The 23354-nt window shown below is 47.8% G+C and overlaps 1 protein-coding gene and 1 long non-coding RNA gene across 2 annotated transcripts in view; one reads left to right on the top strand and one right to left on the bottom strand.

Annotated features, from left to right (window-relative positions):
- Positions 1 to 1853: 1853 nt before the first annotated feature.
- LOC136023511 (uncharacterized) lies at positions 1854 to 21993 on the bottom strand. Its single transcript, XR_010616614.1, has 4 exons — positions 21637 to 21993; positions 3814 to 3871; positions 2525 to 2639; positions 1854 to 1956 (listed from the first exon to the last, which is right to left on the bottom strand). It is a non-coding gene; the product is annotated as an uncharacterized LOC136023511 (long non-coding RNA).
- CSMD2 (CUB and Sushi multiple domains 2) overlaps positions 21918 to 23354 on the top strand; it is a 292865-nt gene continuing 291428 nt past the window's right edge. Inside the window, exon 1 of the mRNA XM_065698010.1 lies at positions 21918 to 22254. The gene's annotated coding sequence lies outside the window, so the exon portion shown is untranslated. The remainder of the gene's footprint in view (positions 22255 to 23354) is intronic.

The following is a 23354-nucleotide window of genomic DNA, read 5'->3' as shown; positions in this document are numbered from 1 at the left end:
TTCCAAAGGAATTTGCCATAAATATTTTACATGGCACCACAATGAGCTTTGTGCAGAGAGCTGAGAGAACACGGGGGTTTAGTTGCCATCCTTCTGGAAGGATCAGTGTCAGTTGATGCGTTTCCACCGTGCAGGCGGCTGCGCTGCTGTTTGTGCCTGTTGGTGACAGAGCCACTGCTGTTGTTTTAGTTCAGTTAAACTGGAAATGGCTTTTTTCTGGTGGCACAAGGAGCAAACAGCAGCCACTTTCGTCATCATCTCCAGGAACACAGACACAGTTTTGTCAGATGTTCAGCGCTGGAGAAGCTTTTGTAGTAACTGGGGACTTGATCTGAAACACCGCTGAGAAATCTCAGCACCGTAAGGAATGAGGCCATGTGCTTTTATTTACGTCATGGGATGTTATTCGACCAAGAGGCCCTTAAAGCCCCAGCCAGGGTCTGACTCTCCCTTATCACTGTGCACTAGTATTCTCTTGGATGGCTCAAGACCCTCTGCCAAGCTGTGTATTACAGTATGGACTAGAGACTGCAACTGGTATCGTTCAAAGAGGCTGTTAGAATTAAGAGTTGGCTTTGTAACTTAATAAAACACCTATTTCAAAACTAAGAGCTCAGCGCTCTCGGTTGTGTTCATACACTGGAAGAATCACTAAGAAGGTATCAAGTGATCTTCAAGGTCTTCTCTGCTGGGCTGAAAGGGCTCATAGACAGAGTATGAGCACACCTACACCAGCGATGAATTTCCCTGTTCTGCCACCGAGTCAGAGCCAAATGACAAATCTGACACAAAGCCAGGCCAGAAGTCACAGGAGTCCTTCAATTTTCACCCTCTTGTATTTCCTAGAACACACTTCCAGCCAAGCCTCATTAAACACAAGTGCTTAAACACAAGGACACCTATTTTTACATTTCAAGTTGTCTTGGCACGTGTCTAAGCAAAGAAACAGGAACAAAAGGACCCTGTCTTCAGCTGATCACAATGCCATCAAATCACAAGTTTCTGTTCTTTAAACACAGCAGTGCCTGTCTTTGATGATTCCAAAGGGAAAACAGGGAGCGTGTTCGTGGGGGTGGGATCGAGGAGTGTCAAAAGGAGTGAAGCAAGCAGACAGCTGATGAGTCTGGAGGCTTTGACTTGGCTGAGTGGGATGTGATTTCTCACACTCAAATGTATTGTTTTCATATGGGAACAACAGAATGTTTTCAAGGGTGGTTTTTTTCTTCAAACGGGCCATTATTGTGAGCCAGGAGTTGCAGCTACACTCTCATGCGGCTATTGCAGCTTCCCCTGGACTTCCTGTCCCCTTTCTACCTGCCTTACACAGCAGAAGTGCTACATTCACCCCCAACAGATAACTGCATCCCAAAGGCTTCGGGAAAGAGCGAGGACTGGACTCCTGGACCCTCCAGCTCAAAACACAGCTGACCTGTGCTCATGTGAAGTCTAAATCACTGCCTGCACAGTGAAGGGTTTGCTGGCTGGGGCTCCAGCCACCAAACCTGGTGCGGTAACTGCTGAATGCTGCGTTACGCTGCTGTCAGATGAGATGATCTCGGAGTTCAGCCTGGCCCTAAAAATCTCAGACTCCCACAGGCTCTGTGGCATCACTGCCCAAGATGCATGTGCTAAAATTAGGAAAAAGCATGTTCCAATGTGGATCCACCCTCGAGGCAGAAACGGCAGCTACTTCCTGGGAAAACATTTTGGTCTGGAAATCTCATGAGATTCCACGTGTCTTCTATGTTTGGTTGCTAAAACTTGTCCTTTCAACTGCATCACCTGATGTTACAAAAGACAGAGAATGGTGAGAGCTGTTCCAACTCTGCTGCAGTTTTGGGAGCGTTGGGGTTCTCATCATGCTCCTGCTGGAGATTTAGGGCCACTCCTATTCCAGCTAAACCACCTTTACCACGCTACGCTTACACATCGCACAGTTCATATGTGAATTCTTTCCTAATAACAACAAAACAGATGAAATAAATTAAACCAAGACAGACAAAACGGAAACCACCTCAGTGAATCCCTCCCTGGCAACAGCCTCATCTTCTTCTCATTTATTAATTTTTTTAATTGCAGCACCACATTAAGACAACAAAAAAGAAAAGACATTTATGCTGCTGCAGAGTCCTGCTGCTGCCCACAGGGTTACTGTCTGCATATGCAAAGAATTGAGAAAGAGCCTATAGACATCATAATTAATGGCACTAAGGACTCCCTAAGGCACACGTGCAGTCACACCAGTTCTCACAGCAGCTCTCTGCACTGCACCAGCCCCCACAAAACCAAAGCACAGAAGGAATATACCAATAACCCATAAGCCTGGCTTGGGCTCTACACTGCGGTGATGCAAAGCTGCTTTACCCAGCGGCAACACCTGCACAGTACTTGCTGCAGGACATGCAGCATCTCCCAGGGGCTGTGGGTTTGCCAGGGCATCACCCTTAAGCTGTTCTGAAGGAGAGGAACACTCCTCCCACATCCCAGGAGGCAGAGGAGCAGCTCAGAACACAGTGGTACCCACCGAGGCTCCCTGACCGATGGCTCAGCCCAGCACACAACAGAAGGAGCTCAGCTTGTCTCGAGGATGCCAGTTTGGAACTGACTGGTCTCTCAATTAAACCAATTTTGGTTTCTGCCTGTAAAGTGACCAAGTTCACTAAGACGAAATCAAAGAAGAATTAACACGGAGCACCCACAAGAAATTTCCATCCATAACATACCTCTTTCATTCTGTGGCTGCCTCATTAAAGAGGCTTCAATGAAATCTTTTCAAAAACACAGAGCACAAAAACAATGAGGCGATTGCAGTTTGGAAGGGAGTGGGATGCAATTAGCATATGAGCATCAAAATGCTTCTGCAGTCTCCATTAGCTGTGTGTTGTCTGAATCTTTTGAGATGAGGCTTATTTTTTTGGTGCAATTCTGTTCCAATTCCTTCCCCTCAACTGAAGTTCAAGGTTCAGATAACCAACAGCAGGAAACTCGTTCACGGGAGCAGTCCCAAGCAGCACAAGCTCATATTGGATTATACACGGGAGTTACCGGCCACCACTGCAGTGTCACCAAAGACAAATGCACTTTTTGTGGGGTCCAGGTTCAAAATGATCCTCCTCTTGCCTTCAACCTGCAGCCACAATTCATGTCAGGACAAAGCACTGACATTGAGCATTTATAACTGCAGCATTTTGGTTAAATGGACAAGACATGAACATCATACTGGATGCATCTGGATGCATCCCTGGCAATGCAACCCTAGTCAGCAATAACGAGGACATTGCAACAACCTCAGCTCTACAGTATATGCTATTCTTCACGTATTTAGGTTTTCTAAAGCAATATTACTCCCAAGTTCCTGCTTATGTACTACACAAGCAGGTTATGTGGGAACTGTTGTGAAGGTACAAAGAACTGGGCCCGTGTGATTTAGCACCACTGAAACCATGGAGCACAGAGCATGGTTAGAACAGGAAGAGGCAAATAAATGTGTCACTATAGAGCCCCAGAAACGGTGTCAACAGGAACAGACCCATAGCTCAACACAGGGTTGAGAAATAGCTGTTCCTACTGAAACCTATTAACAGCTCAACAGGGTTTTCCAGCCAGGGAACACGCGACCTTCTATTGCAGCGTGCCTGCTCCAAAGGTGCTCTCCTGGGAGCCAGGCTCCAAGGCTGGGTGACTGGGGACTGCCCGTGGCTGCAGCCCTGTGCCTGCTTTGAGAAAGAGCAGCCAGCTCAGGCTGAAGCAGCCCAGATGTGCACCTATTCTGTAGCCTGTTGTTTATCATCTGATTAAATAATCGATAGTTACCTTGTGAGAAGGCTTCCTGTTTCCTCTGTATGTGTCATTCTGCGCGATCTTTGCTCCCCTAAAGCAAAGGGGAATACTTCTTTTAGCCTAATTTGGCACATATGATGTTTTAACTCAGGGCACAGCAGATGGAAGGATGCCGACTGCTATGCTGAGAAGTTAATAAGTATTTCCCTCCAGCACATGGGTTAAGTTATCTTTTCTCTACAAATAAGAGCATTTCTTCTGCCCTCTCCACCACTTCCCCAGTCAATGCACTGACTCTCTGAGATCCTCACAGGACAGGTTTAAACACAGCTCCCCAGTGGCTCTGGGGTCCCCCTCTACCTCCTGCCCACCACCAGGGCCGCCAGGACATCATTCTTTATGCAAGTGCTCTACATGGCACCTGGACCATCCCTGTCTTGACAGTCCACGTGTCCCAACACCAATGGAAACAGGCACCAGTCTCTCGTTTTACCATCAATAACTGCTTACTTCAGGCAAAGGAAATAATCCCTTGCAGCCATACAGGAGGCTTAAAATAAGGACTTTCTGTAGCTGAAACTAAAGAAACAACAGCATTCGTTAGTAGCAGCACTTAGCTAAAACACTTCTTATGTAGGTGAACAGAGTTCATCCCTTTCTCCAAAAGCTGTGAAGACAATCTACCCTACTGAAGAGCCACTGGAAAGCAATTCAAAGCCCACACAACCCTGAAGTGGCAGAGCTCCGCAGCCACGTTTCAGCCTGGGTGTGCTGCCGTCTGAGCTCGGAACTATTCCTGCTCTCCGCAGTCCCTCATCTCCCACTTTCTGACCCTTGCTGTTTCCTCTGGCTCTCTTCTGCTCCACAGCACACTGCTGAAGTACCCGGGGCTGAGGCCTGTGCCCTTCCAGCTCCTCCATGGAAGTGGTTCCCCTCTTCCCCAGTCCCAGCCATAGGGAAGGTCATTTCTGCCTTAGCTGCGATACATGTCTGAGAGAAGGTTAATAAATATTTATAGGCCTAAATGCTCAGAGGTGCAAACAATAAAGTCTTTTGCAAATGTCACAGAATGTGGTGGAGTCTATGCAGATCCCTGAGCACTACCCAACAGCGTGGGCAGATCCTGCCTTTGCTAACACAAAGAAAGAACATTAACTGCACTGACTTTCATAGCCTCCAGGAAAGCATCTTGCACAGAGCAAGCTCCCACTCCAAACATCAAAGCAACAGGCTCTCACAGGCCCTTGGCCAATTCACCTACCACTGTTACTTATAACAGCAGCTCCAAACGAGGATGAACAATTCCAGGACCCCACTGTGCAGCGCATACACGCAACAGGCAAGCCTGTCCCAAGATGCCTGCAAACTAAATAGACAAAAAGGGGTGGTATTGCTCCACTTGCCAACAAGGCAAGTCACTTGGCCAAAGTCACGCAGAGCCTTGTAACTGCTTTGTGTCTCAAGCACAGTATTTTACATACTGACATTTAAGCGGATTTGGTAACACACCGACTACCACATCTACTGCTGAACTTCTGCTACTGAAACACTGCTCTGCATCTCCTGTTATGCATCACCCTAGGAAGTTCCACGTTAACATCAGGAAGAACTTCTTTACTGTAAGAGTGACAGAGCACTGGAACAGGTTGCCCAGGGGGGTTGTGGAGTCTCCTACACTGGAGATATTCAAGGCCCGCCTGGACGAGTTCCTGTGTGATGTACTGTAGGTTACCCTGCTCTTGCGGGGGGGTTGGACTAGATGATCTTTTGAGGTCCCTTCCAACCCTTGGGATTCTGTGATTCTGTGAAATGAGATTCCATCACTGCTGTGATAAGTGATCTCCCAACCTGCCTCCGAGGGACCAGCTGAGAAGGAAATAAAAACCCCACCAAACTCCACTTTAATCCAACTGTGGCAACAAATTAGGCGATGAGAGAGCAAGTTTATTTGCCAGTCCTAATATTCAACCCTGATAAGGAAACAAAGCAAGAGCTGATTGTAGAGGTATTGCATTAAGCACCACAGGTGGCTTTTATACCCTTGTAAATAATTATGTACAATTGTAGCTCAGCCCTACAGAAAGGGATTGTGGACAAATACTTGTGTGGAACAGTTCTCTATTGGGCTGTCACTGTTACAAAAGCTGGCATTGAGATTGCCAATCCAATACTCCACAAGTGACTCCAGGAGTTCAGCTCCTCTATGAAAGCTTCTCTAACTGGGCCCATCAAATTCACTGGCAAGTTGAGACTGTGCTGAGTTCAGCCCCCAAAGAGAGCAGAATCAGACCCCAAACCTGGCACTGACGGCTGCTCTTCTCATTGAAGCCTCCTCTGTGTCAGCCTGGGCCTAGATCACATCACACATTATAGCTGGAGACAGGATTTGATTTTTACATCAAGATTAGCTTCAAGCAAATGCACTTTTATCTGCTAGGAGTAGAAGGAAAGAACCCCATAATTCACAATAACCCAATAACTCACCAAGTGATCAGCCAAACAGTGGTTTCAGGTGGTTGAAAAATCTCATGCTGTCAACAGTAATAAAATAAGAATGATAATGCTCTTCCCTGGCTAAAGGGGACCATCAGGAGCAAAGGAATGGACACGTCATTAGAAATCCAAGATAATGGTGTAAGGTTGATGGGAAAATCCTGGCTGGAGCCAGCTCGGTCTCGCAGCATCATTTGAAAGCAACAGCTAAACTCAATAAGCTCTTAATAGCTGTCAACCCTTGAACATGCAGTAAGGAGCTTCTTTTACATTATTGCCCTCCATACCTCATGGGCAGGAGTAGTAGCGAAGTTTGGAAGAATCCGGCACTTAAAATGAAGGTTTCAGTTCCCCACTCAGCACATCAGTGGAGAAAACAGAGGGCCTGACCCTGACATTCAGTTCAGTAAGTTAGGCTGAAGTGATTTCATCAGTAATTCACGACTATTGGAGGAGCATAATTCATCCCTGTTGTACCGGAGGCTTTGATACATTATCAAGCAAATTATTAGCTGGAGTGGTTGTCTTTTTAATTAAAACTGTACATAATGGAATAGAAAAGAGCAGAGAACCCCAGCTTAGCAGCAGTGCCATTGAAATGAAACCAGTGAGGGTTAGTCAGCCTCAATTCAAAGTCATTTTCTTTCACACTTGTTTCAGTGCTGAGGTATTCGCACAGAGCATCAATGGGGTACAAGAGGTGTTCACATAGCTTATAATATAGCACAAACACCCAGGCAGGCCAAGCATGTTCTTCTGTTCTCTCTTAAACTGCCATCTTTCTTACAGGATCATCCCTTTCTGGCTGCAGTATTGTTACCGTAGTTCAGTAGGTTAAGATCACTCCTATTATTCTTCCCACTGTTTCTGATTTGGATGCTAATAGTATGTAGGAGTTCAAATCTCAATTAGGAACCCACACAGCCAGGAGATACACAATTGATTTGAGGCTGTACATGTGTTAATGTACTTGGATTCACAATGAAAGGCAACTCATCTCATGACAATGTATTTTCTTACTAACTTTGTGTCACTGAAAGGCTTCAGTGTGGTTGGTTAAGTTTTATGCACGTTACTTGAGAGGCTGACTGCTTTTTATTGTTGTTACGGATTTTGTATTTCAGTCACACAAAGCTGCCCAGGACCTTACAGCAAAATCAAGCAATATTAAATAAGAGTTGGTCCATCAACACCTCTCCCACAGGCTTTTCTTCATCACTGTGGATGGAGGAGCCCCGCAAAACTGCTGTAGAAACATCAAATTCATCAAGCCAGTCCAGAGCAGCGAGTGGGCTAAATGTTACTAAATCAGTCAGTACTAAATGTAACTACATCAGTTACTGCCTGAATGAACTCTCACATCATCACAATCTCACACCCTGGGTTCTTAGCCTAAAATTCCCAGTTCTGCTCTGCACCTTCTCTCCAGCTTTGGAAAGGCCCTGCTGTGCCCTCGGCTTTCCTTTGGTCTGCCAGGCTTCTCGGAATGTAAGGCTGCCATGAAAATGGGACCCTCGTATCCAAGCACAGCAAAAAGCTCGTAACAACAGAAACCACTAATACCACAAGTAAAGGGGATAAGGACAGAGCAAACTGATCGCCTTGTTCTGCTTCTTTATGAGGTTTTATTAATGGTGTCAGCAGGTTATTCAGACACGATTTCACTGCTCATGCTTTGTCTCCCAGTACACCTAAGTGGCATCTGACATGCTTTTTCTTTCCCTCTTTTAGCGTACTTGAGGTGGCTGTGACAACCCGAAGGTAATTATCCAGCAAGGTCACTGCACCATGGAGCACAAGGAGAACAGAATTCATTTCTCACTCCATTATTGCTGTAAGGCCACAAGGTTAAACAATTGATGAAAACCCTGTGCGAGTTGTTTTCCGCTTTCCCTTGCAGCCCCTCATGCATTGGTGAATTCTTCATCCTTAAACTGGGCAGCATTTGGCTGATGTTTATTACATCTTGGGGAGGTAATAAATTGGCAGCATCATACAAGATGCATCAGCATGACCGCAGCTCTCTCATGACAGCTATGAAGAATGGAGAAAAGGAGTAAGAAAGCTGCTGGTAACTTATGTGGAAGAGCCACTAAGCAAAGAAACCTGGTGAAATCATACTGCAATTCATCTCTAATTAGAATTACAGCACAAGGAGGCTCCAATACTGGAAAGCATTTAAGCACACCTTCATTGTACACAACTATGGCTTCTGAAGGCACTGGATCACATCCCTGGGAAAAGAGGCTCAATTTTATTTGCAGATGGAAGAGCTGTGCTCTTCTTCACTATCCATCTCTGAAGCACTTCAAAAATGCTCACTAACAGCTCACCTCAAGCCAAGCAAACAGCAGGTATGGCCTAGAGCAGCACTGACACTTCCTAACAGCAGCTCCTCCAAGGTTCCTGGCTGGACTTTTGCCCCCTGCATTGCTGTGGGCAAAGGAAACAACCCAAGCACTGGTGCGCTCACCCAGCCCCTTCTCATCATTAGCTCTGCAAGGACTCTGCATTATTAAACAGAATTCAAAGGTTTCTTAATCGTTACTCATTACTATAGTAACACCAGGCAGGGAAACAGGACCAAGCAAGGTCCTGCACGTGGGCTGGGGAGAGAGCTCCTACCACCACGCGCCTCGGTGCTGAAGAGGCTGGTCAGTAAGCCAGGGGAGGTGAACAGAGGTGATCCAGCCAAGGGCTTTCCCCACTCATTAGCAGCTCCACTGCTAATGCAAAACACAGGGGATGAAGGCAGCTTGGAGAAGGAATTTTGACTGCAAACAAACCACTTAGCAATGAAGGTCACCTGTTGGAAGTACAGGTAGAGGAGCACAAGCTATAACCAAAGCAAGTGAGCATGTGAAACATGAACGGTCCCACAGTAACCACTCACATTTAAGACCCCACCTTGCAATAAATGGAAAGCTTTTCCTTCCTGATATGAAGGAGAAGGAAGTTATCCCAAACTACACATCACAGCAGCTGACACCCCATTTCCCCACATGGACAACCCTTCAAAGCCTCACCTTGGGTAGGGTACCCTCGCCAGGATGCACACTTGTGTCAGCACAGAAGTCAATCTACTAGTGCTATTTCTGGGCTTGGTTTTACACCACAGCTCCCAAGCAGCGCTTGTTGCATTATAGGAGCCGGGGAGAAGGGAGAATAAAAAGCCTTTTATATCATTACAAGAAAATAATTAGATAATTAGTCAGCAGGTAAAGCAGAACATATAGGAAAGGGCTGCTGTTATCACTCCTTGAAGCATCTTGTGTGCATTATTGTGAAGAGATGTATTTGTGCCAGGCTAATTCATATGGATTGTAGTTTCAGGACATAAATTACCCTGTCATGTGTACTCGGTACAGAGGAACAGCAGCAGAGATGTTCGATGTTGAAACAAATTCTGTTAACCAGCTCCTGCCCCTGTTTTGTAATCTGCTGGTGTGGGATGGGGAGAAGGGAGGACCATGTCACTGGGAGCTCACCTCAGCCACGGGGGACACAGCCTGGGCGCATGCAAGTTTCAAAGGCAGTGGGAAGCCCCTGGGTCAGACCTGGCCAGGATCATTCAGAGGTTTCAAAGCAGCTGGGAATGCAGTGGAGCTGCTGCTACAAACACACTGCTCTGGACAAGCCTCCTCCACTACATAACCTCACTGATCTCACAAGTCACACTGACCCACAGCACCAGAGGGTTCTGACCAACACGTTCTCCCATCCCATCCCAAAGCAAGAGTGTTAAATACAAGCACCTCTTCATCACCACTGCAGCCTAAGTCTGCATTCTTTTACTGCGTTGCATATTAAGGAGTTGCCAAGTGCAGATATACATTTATTGCAGAAGCTGTACCCTAAAACATTCCAGGTTACCCACTGGAACTTATTCACAGGTTCTGCCATAGGGAGACTAGTTTAATGGCGCAAGAAATGTATATGAAAAGCTGTATACATTCTGCTTCACTGGTGATAGAGATATTATGGTCCATTAAGTAAGTAAATTAATTTAGTGTATGTGAAGGAGGACAGAAGGAAAGGAGAACTGCCCTTGTGCAACTCCACATCCCAGGACCAAGCTCCTCTTTTCTTACCTACTACCCCTGTACAGCTTCTAAGAGTATTCCAGAGCACCCAAACCACCTAACACAACACGTCAGAAGGCTCCGGGAAGGATGGGACAGCACCTCTTCTCCCTCAAGTCTGAATGGTTAAATAGTTTTTCTTCCTTGCACATCTGGTACCCACCCCAGCATGATTAAATGCAGAGACTTCACCCCAAAAAGACAACAAATGTCACATTCCTCCCTGCTACTTCGCCATCAGAACACATGGCTCCTTCTCAGGCTCTAAGCACACAGCGATTCTATCTGCCTTGGATCTTTATTTTGGAGACTGTTCACTTCCTTCAACTATTTCTCACTATCTTCAAAGCACATTTAGACACCAAGAACCCTTACCAAACAGCTCCATCAGAAGTGGTGCTTCAACAGCCCCAAGCCAGAAAGAACATCTGTGGATTGCAATCCATAGAAGACACCAAGACTAAGCATGGGTTTGAGTTTTCCCTTGCCTTGGACATCACCTCCTAAGACCCCCTCTGATTATCCAGACATTCTTGTGGACAGCATTGCCCAGTCTTAAACCTGAAGCACTACATCAGTGCAAGACTCCTCAGAAACAGTGGCAAAACCTCTTTGCCACAGGTACGGCGATACCTGGCTCTGTTCAGAGCAGCATGAGGACGCGGAACCGCTGTATTTTAGGTACCCCCTTCACTCCCACGAGGATCATTACCAGAGAAATTCAGAGGCACCGAAGAGGACAGCTCTGCCGGCAGCTCCTGTAAGCGGTGCTCTTGGTCTTCGCCGGTACCTCTGGAACAAGACCCAATTTCCAAGCAACTTTTAAACAAACCCTGAGCTGTGACTGTGTTGCCTTTGGCATTTCTCAGACCTATTCTCACTCTGTTACAAACACCAGCACTTTGAGCAGGCTACAGGACAGGGGATGACAACCCGTGGCTTTGCATAACAGAACCATTTACTTGAGCAGTGGGAAGGGCATCTCTTTAGGAAACCGGGTAACCCAGAAACGAGTGCTAATAAGTTATTGACTTTCCTGCGGTCCTTCCAGTACCGGCTGATGGTTTCCGATAATCACTTTGCTTCCATACTCCCAGAGTCCAGCTGTGTCTCTTCGAAGAGCTCATTGATGGCAGTCTGCGATAATGTGATGTTTTAGCAATGTCAGCGAGATATAAAAGTCCTCCGATTTATTACCCCTTGCTTCCACTGCATGCAAAGGGAAAGAAGCCCATAAAAGCATCTCATTCACATTTAGGTGAACATGACTCCTCTTTTTGTCCTCCCTGCGTTTCTATCAAGTTGCCTGCCAAGCAGAGGAATCACAAACCCTTCCTTCTCTGTTAGAACCGTTTCTATTTGGAATGCTGTGCCAGGAAGCGCAGATGAAGCACAGACCCAGCACAGATGCAGCAGGCAGGATGCAAGCCTGAAAAGTTATTTCTGCTCCTGTGTCTGACATCAACCTGCTCTTTGTCCTGGTCAAGTAGCAAACCTGTTTGTGATTCTGAGCACAACACAGCAGTACATGACAACTGCAGCTGGAGCTGATACAGCACAGAGGCTTTAAACCTGTGTTTAGGCGAGCACAGCTGGCACGTGACTGTTTAGAAGTATTGGTCCTAAGATTTACCTGGGTGATATTGAGGGCAGTCACCCAAGCTGCGCTCCACGTTAGCAGAGCGACTGCGAGCAGATGAGATTCCAGCAGCGGTTCTTCCAACTCCAGCAACTGCCCTGCAGACTGCAAGTGCTCTGGGACCTGAAGCCTCGTGCTGTGTTTCCAGAGCACCTGCAATGTCATTACACATTGATCCAAGGAGGGCTTCCAGGCACATCAGATGCTAATTAAAAAGATGAGCACTCCAGACCTTCAGGTCTATAAATCAACATCCCCTGCTACTTCTATACAGCCATTTACACCAGCTGAGTATCGATTCCTTACTGTGCCCTGTGTCTCTTCTAACACCAGACTGACCTGCTCACAGGTAACCCAAACCCCCCCACACTCACTGTACCCTTTAAACCCAGTTTTGCTGGTGTGGCTAGTGGAGAGCAGACCGGCACTACTGCTGTTATTCATGGTACTTGCAAAGCACCCATGTAATCTGGGAAAGTCAAGAACGGTTTTAAGAGCACCAAATTGGTTCAGAGAACACGCGTCTCAACGTAATACCTGCTCTGATTAACTTCAGCACATTCATCTCCACCCAGTGAGCTCCGGTGTCTTTCTGCCTTTGTCATGGCTGATTTAGGAAAACAGAAGGACTTGTACATCAGTGCTTTCAATAAATAATGCCTAAATAACCCAAACTGGGCACTTCCACCCTTAGAAGCTCAACATTTGCTAGAGTAGTGAAGAAACTTTCTTCACATGATGACAGTAGGGAAGAGGGAGGCAGGGAAGACTTCCTGGAGTTGGGAAGGGAAAGAGGGAAGGATGTTTTCCCCTTAAGTGAAGCAGCTTTGAGTGCAAAGCTAAAACACTGCAGGGATTCCAGGGGGATTAGATCCTGTCAAAGGTTCGTATTTCACAGCTGGGCTTTCAAAGGTTAGGGCAGCACATTTGCTAGGAGAGAGAATGACAACGTTGTCCTTCAGACTAAAACAACAGGGCTGAACACATTTCCATTCAAACAAGAGCAGAATCTGTAGGATAAAGGGTAAGCGGGTGCGGATGTGTGCATTGGAGGGGAAGCAGGATACAAAGTCCACAGAACATCACTACAAGAATCACAGAGGACATTATTCTGTGCCCCAGAGGGTATGCACTCAGGAGCTGGGCATTGCTTAACCTGCTGGGCTGAAGGGAAACAAAAAGCTACAGCAGGGAAAGCTGTATCTGGTTATGAGACATGGTCACTACAGCGTGGCCCAGGGAAAGGGGGTTTGAAGTATGGTGTAGACAAGAAGCTGGAGGACGAAGAACGGAGCTACCAGAACCCTCAGCTCACTCCATCCCAGTGAGCACAGCAGGGGAGAAATCAATAACCCAAGCAAGAAACTGTAATAACAGCTGACATTTATACAGCAGCAGATACCCAGGTGTCCCCAAACACTTGACAGATATTACAAACTGGACTGATTTATAAGCAGGGGATCTGGCTCCTTGCAGAACACCGATTCCCACACCAAAGGAAAGGAACTCCTGTGGATTTTGGGGCAACCTTTGCCCATCGCTCCGTTTCAGGGACAAACGCCCAAGTGCTCTGACCTTCCGCATCTCCCGCAGTTTAGTGTAGGAATTCCCTCCCCCATGGACGAGGCATCCCACATACAGCGGCAGCAAATGTTTGTTTTGTACGGCTGGACAAAAAGCATCCCAATATTGTTAGGGCAGACTCCAGCATCTCCATGGTGCTCTGCTCACCTTTCAATCTCCTCAGCCCTTCACATCAGGAGTCCAAGTTACACATCACTCTGCTTTATATTAGACAGGAAACTATTTCAGGCAGCCCCCAGCCATGGATTTGCCTTTGACATGGATGCTCAGCAGAGGCAAAATTACATTTTGAACACGGTGTTTCTTTGTCTTTGCCTCAGCCTCACATTTCTTCTACAAAGAGGAAAAATGAAATTGGGAGAGGATAGAAGAATGATATTTAAAGGCTCAATATACAAAAAAAACCCCACCACAACAAACCAGTCTTCTAGCTAACAAGGACACCAGAGGTCCAGTGGCACTAACAACTCCGGGATCCCAAAGTCCAAATAGGTCCAGCAGCAATGAAGAAGTGCTAGAAACTAACATAGAAAGATCTGAAGAGTGAGACAGAATTGGGCTCAACATCAAGAAGAAAGAGCTGCTACTAAGGGTACACAGCCTGCTTCATATCTCAGCTCCTCAAGGGCCAATTCACCCGCTCCAGAACAGAAAGTTATTATAGGAGCTCACAGAAGGCAGAGCCACTGTACCTCACACACAGGAAGAGACTTTCACATCTAACACACGGAGTCCCAAGCCTCTAAGACACTGCACCATTCCCTTCTTTCCCCGCGCTGCTTTGGAGAGGGACTTCAATTTAGTGTCTAACATAGAAACACTCCATTTTTACTTTTCCTTCACATCCTGGAGCCGAGGCAACTGTTTGGTTCTAATAACAATGCAAACATATGGGGATATTATTGTTATTAATAAAAAAAAATCCTTGAATTTTTCATGTGGTTTTCATCTTATGTTTTCCTCCTCAGGGCATCCTCTACACAGCGCACAAGGAGCGTAGGAGGCAGCAAACGATGCTGGTGCAGTGATCCAGCTGGGCTGTGAGTATGAGCACAATCACCGTCTGCACTCAGCAGCAGCACAACTGCCTCATGCAACACAGAGCCCCAGGAAAAGCAGAGACGTCTGCAGCTTCTCCTACTTTTCCCTTCCCTGAACCCCCAAGTTCACCTTCCTCTGACCCTTAGGACATTGCACCTTTGTAGCTTAAGTTCATACAACTGATCTCAGTTGATGCCGGCTGTGGAATCCATCCTTGCAGCAGTCATCTGCTGACTTAATCCTTCCTGCAGAGGCAGCTCCTATAGATTGCTGATTTTCAAATTCAATATGCAAAAAAGGTGGAAAGTTCTGTGCAGGGAGACCACAGGAAAAGCAAAGCAAACAGACACATGGGCTTTTGAAAGGGCTGCCTGAATTTCCACTGAATTTCTCCCATTCCCCAACACCTCCGGCAGTAAACACCTGCCAGTCTGAGAGGCTTTACCGGTCCCCAAATCCCACTTGTTAAAGTTTATTGTTACGGCAAATCTCGTGCGCAAAGGTAAGTTGTTGTAGCAACAGTTTGTCAAGCTTTGAACTTCATAGGTTCCATACCCTTCTACCCCCAGACCTGTCACCTCCCATAATGGAGCTGCTCAGTGAGATGGCAGGGGCAAGCGGCCTCCGCTAAGGTTACTTGCAGAGCTCCAATAATGCACCAACCTCCCCACCCTGTTCCCTTCAAGCCCCCAGCCTGCTTCCCTCCAGCATTAGTCATTCACTGCAGACAGTTTTGCATCTTATTTTAAAAGGAACTGACAACATTGTACAAACAAACCCACTGCCAAACAAACTCCACAGTCTGTGCCACAGACTAAGTGTGGCGTGTCTGTCCTTGGCAGGAGTTAGGATGCAGTCTTCAACAGCCTGGATCAAGCTTTCTTTTTCTTATCCATTATGAATTTAGTTTCAGAAGAAAAACATTCACGTACCTCTGCCAAAACGCAGGTGTATTTTGACTGCACCACATTTATGATGATTATTCATCCTCCGGTACCCAAAAGCAGCGCCATAGTAGGCAGTGGTCATGTACTTACAAACAACTGACACAAAGAGATTATGAACCAAGCAATCCACAAACATCCTAGGAATAGAACATATCCAGATGATGGGGAGTTCCTAGCTAGGACCAGTTACCCATGCTAAAAGGGCAAAGCGATGCGCCTTCCCATCCACTCTATCCATTTTGCCATTCAAAAAAGGCACTAGAAACATCTTACATCTTACCTTTGGTGGACCTGCTCTGTCCTCATGAACGGAGCTTGAAGTATGACAGAGACATTGCACTACACCAAGCACTGACAAATCTCAAGCACTCAAAATCTTTTTAAGGCTCCAACAGAGAGGTTAACAACCCAAAGTAACGCTTGAAGCCAAGGCTGCTGTGTGAGCCCCAGGAACCACAGCAGTTCTTACAATTCTGAAGTGCTGCTGACATCACTGCTGTTCTAGCAGCACAAGTGACCTTGTCACCCACCATACTCTCATCTCACATTGATGGAGCCAGCAGAAGACAAAGGAGATGCAGCACTTCCCAAATATGTGCTCCAACAATCCTTTCTCCAAAGATTTTTCAGCTTAGCACACAGTAAGAAATCCACTCATACAAACCAAGATTCCATTCAGGCAGTAACATTAAAATGACTGTTCTGAACAGACTCAAACTTGGCCTTGCCCACTGACTTCAGGCACTTCAGTGCCAGTTCTATCTTGCCTTCATTATTTCCACACCTGAGAGGTAGCGCCTTTGCGGTATTTCCTGACTTGTACTCACTGAGAGGTTCGGGTTTAAGGCATTAGTTTTATTGCCTCTGGAAACACATTACTACATTGCTGAGCTGAACACCACCCAGCATTAAACCCAAATCCCAGTCAACAAACACACACACCTTTCAGTCCCCTCACCCCCAGTTCTTCTTCTGCAATGAGGAGTTCAGCATCAATGCACGAAGTAAAACAAACGCTATTGCCTTATCCCTCAACATACCTGTTTCTTCTACAATTGTCTTTGTTTAAAAACTGCAGCAAATTTCTTATGGGCTTTCCCTTCATTTTCCTTCCTAGGGGAATGACTCCATAGCTCTCAATCCCAGATAAGCTGGTTCATTACTTTCACAAGGAACAGGTGATCTTCACACTATTACCTGCTCCTGCTTCTCACAGCATCTTAGCTCAGCACAAGCACCTTGGGAAAATTACAAACAGGGAGTGACAGCAAAGAGAAATAATCTAAATCCCAAGGTCAGAAAGACTTTCTTTGCTATAGACCTCGTTGATAACAGAGTAACAGTCTCCTGCTTTGCTAGCGATTCACATAGGTATTAACTATGGGAGGCGTTATACCAAGAAGGAAGCTAGTGCCAAGTGTCTTAACACTGCAAACTGTTTAGGTAAAAGCTCAGCAAGCAGGAGGTTCACTGCAACCCAGCGCTAGCGTTTTCTGAACCTAGTACTCATGGTCAGTCTGGCTTCCGATGTGCCAACTCCTTGCTCTGTCCAGGGCATGAAAGGAGCCCACGAAGACTGAACCAGCACAAAACTATCTTGTGGTCCTTCCTGAAGGTTTACCCTCACCACAATTTTTCTGTGGAATTGTATTAGGAAGGAAAATCCCCGTTCCACAGCTCTTAGCCATTTATTGTGTGTTCAACCAACTTTTAATCACAGTATCATACAGCTTGCAGCCAAACACCTTAAAATAGCTTAAGCTTTTTATAGCTCTGCTGTTACCACTGTCAACCAAATTCATAACCTCAAATAACTAAATCAGGTCACTCTGACAAAAACCGTTTTCCATGCAACTGCCTGGATCGTCATTCACGAGATTCAACATGCGAAAGGTGCAAAGTCTCAGTGCGATTTAGAGAGAAGCAAGCTGGGATGGGGCACGAAACAATCCAGAATCATGCTTCCCAGGAAAATGGCAGCAGATCGGGAAATTGAATCTCAGTTCTGTTCTGCCTCGCTTAGTGCTTTAGCAGCAGTATCCCTGGCCTTCCCAGGCACCCATCCCAAGCTGTATTTTAAAGCAATCATGTTTTAAGACCATATCTACAGTGAAAGATCGGTGTGTTTTCTTGTGTATTGTAACATAACACACACGCATGACACAGTGAAACGGTAGCTCTGTTGTGCATCTAAGTACAAACCAGGCAGTATTTACCCGCTACAGCCAGACTTTATTCTACACCAGTCCACAAGTCAAAATCCTCCAGCACAAAGAAAACAGGAATGGTTCTGTGCAAAAAACCTCCCACAGAGTTTGATACTGCTGGAGCGGCAACGGGAGCAGCCCACTATGGAAAGCACAGGGAAATGAGAAACAGAGCTCTCTAGTTTCAAAAACTGAATTAAATCCCCATCCATTTTCATACTAATCTCCTTACGGCAGGAAATGTTATTTGCTATGGAGCCACGTAACATGTTCAGAAGTACAGATGGTTGCTGCTGCTTAAAGCCATCACAAGATCAACAAAGGACTCGGGCAGGTCTCAGTGAGGTTTCTGTTGGGCAGGCAGAGCTTATGAAGTACAACTGGTAACTGCTGTTGTCTGGTACTTCCAAGCCGCAGAGGAATGCCACCAGAAGTAGCCACACAAGCACACAGGCACCTTTTGTTTCACAAGCATACTTACAGCTCATTCAGTTGCAGCCTCAAACAGGCACGTGCTCCTTGCACAACAGACCAGAACCAGAACCTGAACACAGGCTCCGACTTCACATCTTCCCATTGTTTCTTTCCCTGCTGTTTAATCTCCCCCAGGTCCATGCCAGACTTCTCTCCTGCAAACACCCAATTTGGATTGCATCAGGAGGCACTAACAAAGCGCTTCACGGTCGTGTCGGCACAGTGACAGAAAGCTTTCTCATTCAGGTTTATCCAGCTGGAAATGGAAGTAATTGATGTGAACTTGAAAAATATGTGATTTGGAAGAAGGGGGCGAGGGAAGCTTTCCCCCAGCATTGCTGCTCCACCCAGCTTGTACCTCAGTCAATCACGCAGGGCTGGTTAATCAGCAGCTCTATTACCACTTCCCTTTCCTGCATTTACTTTGGGCACAAGAGCCACCAGGAGGGATGCTGAAATGAGAGCAAGGTGTAAATAGGCACGTGCTGCAGTTTCTTGTTTGTCACTGGTACGTGAAAATGAAGCCGCAGCGAAGGGAAAACAGAATATTCAATTAGAACAGTGGATGGTGACTGCTTGCCTGAGCACGGCTCCTGTCTGAGCAGGGAGGACTGGAACGAGTTACATGTTCCCTCTCCCTAGTTCACAGCCTCCTTGTGTAAGTCGGAGCTTCATTTAGAAAGGCAGGAGCAGCAGGGAAGATGGATGTGCAAGGAGCACCTCTGCTTAGGAGTAGGGACTTCTAAGGAAGGCCAAGATGCACTACCGCGTGTTGATCCTCAGAGCCTGAAGCATGGTATCCAGCCCATAGCTGCAAACATGCTATGTTACAGTCGGAAGACAGTAACAAGAAATCAGAGCACAGGCTTGGGCTGCACAGGGCCTTGCTATTCCTTCCCAGGTCAAAACCAGATCCTGAGCCACAGTACTGAAGCAGAGACCATTTGCTCAAGACATACAAGTGCCTGAATACCCAGGTTACCATTCTCACACTTCCTTCACACAGTCTTCCACCACCTCACTAAAAACCGACTTCCCCTGAGCAACTGCCATTCCTTGAACCAGAACGACAGTGTGTTGACCCCTGCTCAAGTATGCACTGCTACAGGAGCGTAAGGCAAAGCATTCAAAAGCATGATTTGAAGCCAGTGTTATTTATACTGTGGCAGAGACCTCAGTCCAAATGTAACAGGACTTGCACACGCTTCATTTCAATTACATGCTGTAACAAGGGGACCAGCCCAACGCTGGTGGGAGCCAAACCTGGGAATTGCATGAAAAAACACAACTAAAACATATCAGAGGTTCAGTCAAGTGAAGCCCAGCATCTCTGCTACCCAGAGACCCGCCCAGGTAAACGTGACTACCTGGACATCGCTTCTTAAGCAGGACACATGCAATCGTCTGATGCAAACAGCAGGAGCTTCACCTCGCAGTGACCTCCAAACTGGAGAAGTTTCACACTTGAAAACCAGAATGACTGACACAAGCAGCAGATGAGAAATAAATCCTGCCCCTTCCTTTTGCTACAGCTCCTCCACCTGCCCCACATCACTGGGATTTTCCCTTCAGGTTCCCTCCCAGCTTTGTTTTTCCTGCAGCTGACTTCTCATTCCAAGCAAAAGCAGAAGCACCTGGAACGCCAGAACTCGCTTACTTAACAGCACAAGTGTGGATTGGCACCTCTTAGAAACACTGCCAAAGAGAACCATTTGTTACTCATCTGTAAGGGTCCCAGGGAAGCTCCCTTGACTCAAATGGAACTTTCCCCCATTTACCTTCCGCAGAGGAACAAAAAGCAAAGCAGCTCCGGCAGAGACCTTCCCATTTATTATCCCCTCCCCTAGCAGTGTGCACTGGGGACCGCTGTGAACGATCCTGTGAATCAGGAGGAATTCCTGCCTTTGCTACCCAAACTCAGGCACCGGCCACTGCACGAGAGACCAAACGGGACAGCTGCTCTGTTCTGGTATTAGCATCTCCCTTGGGACCATGTCTGCGCTGGTGAGAGTCCGTAATGGACACGCAGGTCTTTGAGGAGGTCTTGCCTAGTGACTGCAGTGCCAGTCATCCAGAGCTCAGCTCCAGCTTCCTCCCCCACATGGCTTTTGTTAGCTTGCTGTTTACAGCTTAAAATTATTGACATCATAAATGTTGACTCATTAGGCTGAAACTGAAAGAAAAGATCCCTGCTTCGCTTGTGGCTCCCTCCTTTGTGGCACACCTCTTTCCTCCTGCCATGGCTGCGTACCTCATTCAGCTTATGTGACACATTTAAGCCTCAGAGGGATGAAAGCTATGGCAACAGGAGTTGTGCATCTAATCCCTGATGCAGAGTGCTAAAAACATACCGTGCAGCATCCCATTTCCTATTCACAAGATTGTTCATGTTTTCATTCATGTTAAACTCAAGAGAGAAGTTACAGAAATTCTGTATAAGGAGAAAAATTCAGGGCAGCAGGTCCCACGTGGGGCCAGGGCCCTTGCTTTATAAAGCTGAAGCAGGTTTATGGGGGCAGACTGAAACGGGGCTCATGCCTGGAAGCATGACAAGAAGCAATATAGCCAGGAGAAACACCTGGGAACTGTTACAGACTTGATTACACTGCACTTCCGCTCTAGGTCACTATTCCTACTCCTGTACAGAGGGTGATAATTCAGTGTCACACACCTGGACCACACTCCTTAAGCTCTAACCTGCTTCAGCTGCTGCCGCATGGCAGCCACCACCTGAACCAGCAGCCTCAGGTCACAGTGCCACAGGCTGGACTAAGGCACCCTCACTCCGCAGCTCAGACCCAACCTCTGTGCAGGCCAGAGCAGAGACCTTACTGTGCTCGCCACCAGCCCCTGCGCAGCACCTCCAGCACCACCGTCAGGAACAAGCAGAAGCTCCACGGAACAGCAGCGCTTTATGCGCTGCCTCCCCTCTCTGCTGGGGAGAAGCCAAGGGGGGCAGACCCCCCTCCCTGCCTCTGCCAGCCAGGGCAGCTCCACTCGCCCTGGGTGAGCATTGGCTTTGTGCGAGCATCCTACAGGAGACCGCGCATCCCTGCCCACCAAAGGCAGGCAACACCAGGAGCCTGCGCTCACCAGGGCCTGGGTGCTTCTGCCCAGCAAAACCCCATGAGCCAGACAAGCACTTGGAAACACCTGAGCATTACACACGCAGCAAAATGAAAAAGCCATAAGCACGTTCTCCATTCAGCTCTGCACTGAGAGTTAATACATGATTCACAGCTTCCTATCTGTGGGCTGAACACCGGCTGCTTATGAATGAGTATTTTTGCAGCCTAAAGGCTATACAAGGCCCACTCTAGAATAAACTTTACGCAGAGAGCACAACACCCACCTAACCCCCAAAGGCACAAGCAGGCACACGGACTCACCCCTGCTTCACGGGAAGGGGCTCTCCCTGAGGAGGACTCGGCTGCTTCAGGCGAGCAAAGCCAGGGCTCTGGTACCAGCAGACGAGGAGCCGTGCTGGAGCTCTGAGGCTGCCAGCTCTGAGACACTCCCTGACCTTACCTCCGGCCATAGCAGCTTCAGTGCAAACCGGGCAACAGCAGACTGGGGGGGGCAGCGTTAAATTTGGGTGGGCTCAGGTGCGACCCCTTTGTAACCAGACGGGTGTCAGCGGGGGCCGTTAGGGAGGTGATTAGTGAATAAATACGAGCCTTTAAGGGAAGGGGCGAGGGTTGTTTAAGGGGTTTCAGCTGCCGCACGGCCTCGGCTCGAATCCGCCGCAGGTGCGGCCCCGTGGGGCGGTGCGCAGGAAGAGGAGGAGCGCGGCGGCGGTGCGGGCGCTGCTCTGGAACGTTCCGCGCGGTGCGGAGCCGTCGAAGGGCGCTGGGGCCCGGGCGGGGACGCCCCGAGGGGCGCGCCCGGAGCTCGGAGGTGCGGGCTGGGCTTTGGTTCCGTGCCGGGGGAGCCCCTGCCCGGCCCCGGGGGTGCCGCCGCCGTAGCCAGCGCGTTGCGGGAGCCGTGATTTTCCCACCGTGCCTCATGTGAGTAGGCTGCTGGCTTCTTGTTGGAGGCGCCTATGGGGAGGGCGGGAGTAGTTTACATGGTGTGTGTTAGCCTGCCCGAGGGGAGGCTGAGGTGAGCCCTTAGGCAGAAGCTCTTCCCTGTGAGGGTGCTGAGGCGCTGGCACAGGGTGCCCAGAGAAGCTGTGGCTGCCCCATCCCTGGCAGTGCTCAAGGCCAGGTTGGACACAGGGGCTTGGAGCAAGCTGCTCCAGTGGAAGGGGTCCCTGCCCGTGGCAGGGCTTGGAGCTGGAGGAGCTTTGAGGTCCCTTCAACCTGAACCAGTCTGGGATGCGCTGATTTTGTAGGCATAGGTGGCTGCTGTCGAGGGTGTGTTGCTGGGTTTACCAGGCACGCGTCCCTGGCAAGTCTGCTGGCTCCGCTGGGAGGCATTTCTTTCCCTGCAGTTCTTGAACAGCGTCCAGGGATGCCTCACTGGAGTCAATTGCAGGGTTGTTAGTATGCATGCACCATGGCAGCCTCTCCAAACATGCACCCCAAGTGTTAATAAGCAAAGTAAACAGCACAAGCCTCCACGCTGAGCTGCTGCAGCTCCTAATAGCCAAAACCTGTCAGAGTTAATGTTTGCTATCTAAACAATCTGCTGAGTATGGCTTCTGTTCTTCTCTGTGTCCCGTCCCCCCCCAGCTGATGAACCAGTGATGCTGTTCTTTATTTCCAGCTAATATTCCAGCACTGTTCATTCATCATACTTAGTTTAACTTCATAAGTACCATATCTGTTCATTTATACTGTGAGCCTTTTCTTAGCTTACAGGACAAATGGCTGGCTATTGGTGGCAAAAGTTAACAAAGAATTAATGAGCAAGAAGGATAGATTTGTCTCATCTCTTGAGGGAAGTGAAGGCAGGCCTTCTGAAAATCCCCTGGGTGCGTACTGCGATTGTTCAGTTTTACTGAGGGCATCTTTTCTGAGCCCTGAATGGGAACCACAATCATTCACTATTAAAACTAGTGTGAGGTGTGAGTGTTGACCTGGGCTTTAAATCAGTGCTGAGCAGTCACAACACACAGCGCTAACCTCTTAGCTCTGTGAAGTGCTCCCTGGCACTGCAAGGGGCA

The sequence above is a fragment of the Lathamus discolor genome, chromosome 18 (genome assembly GCF_037157495.1).
Source record: "Lathamus discolor isolate bLatDis1 chromosome 18, bLatDis1.hap1, whole genome shotgun sequence".
Taxonomy (NCBI): Eukaryota; Metazoa; Chordata; class Aves; order Psittaciformes; family Psittacidae; genus Lathamus; species Lathamus discolor.
This window is presented reverse-complemented; position numbering and strand designations above follow the sequence as displayed.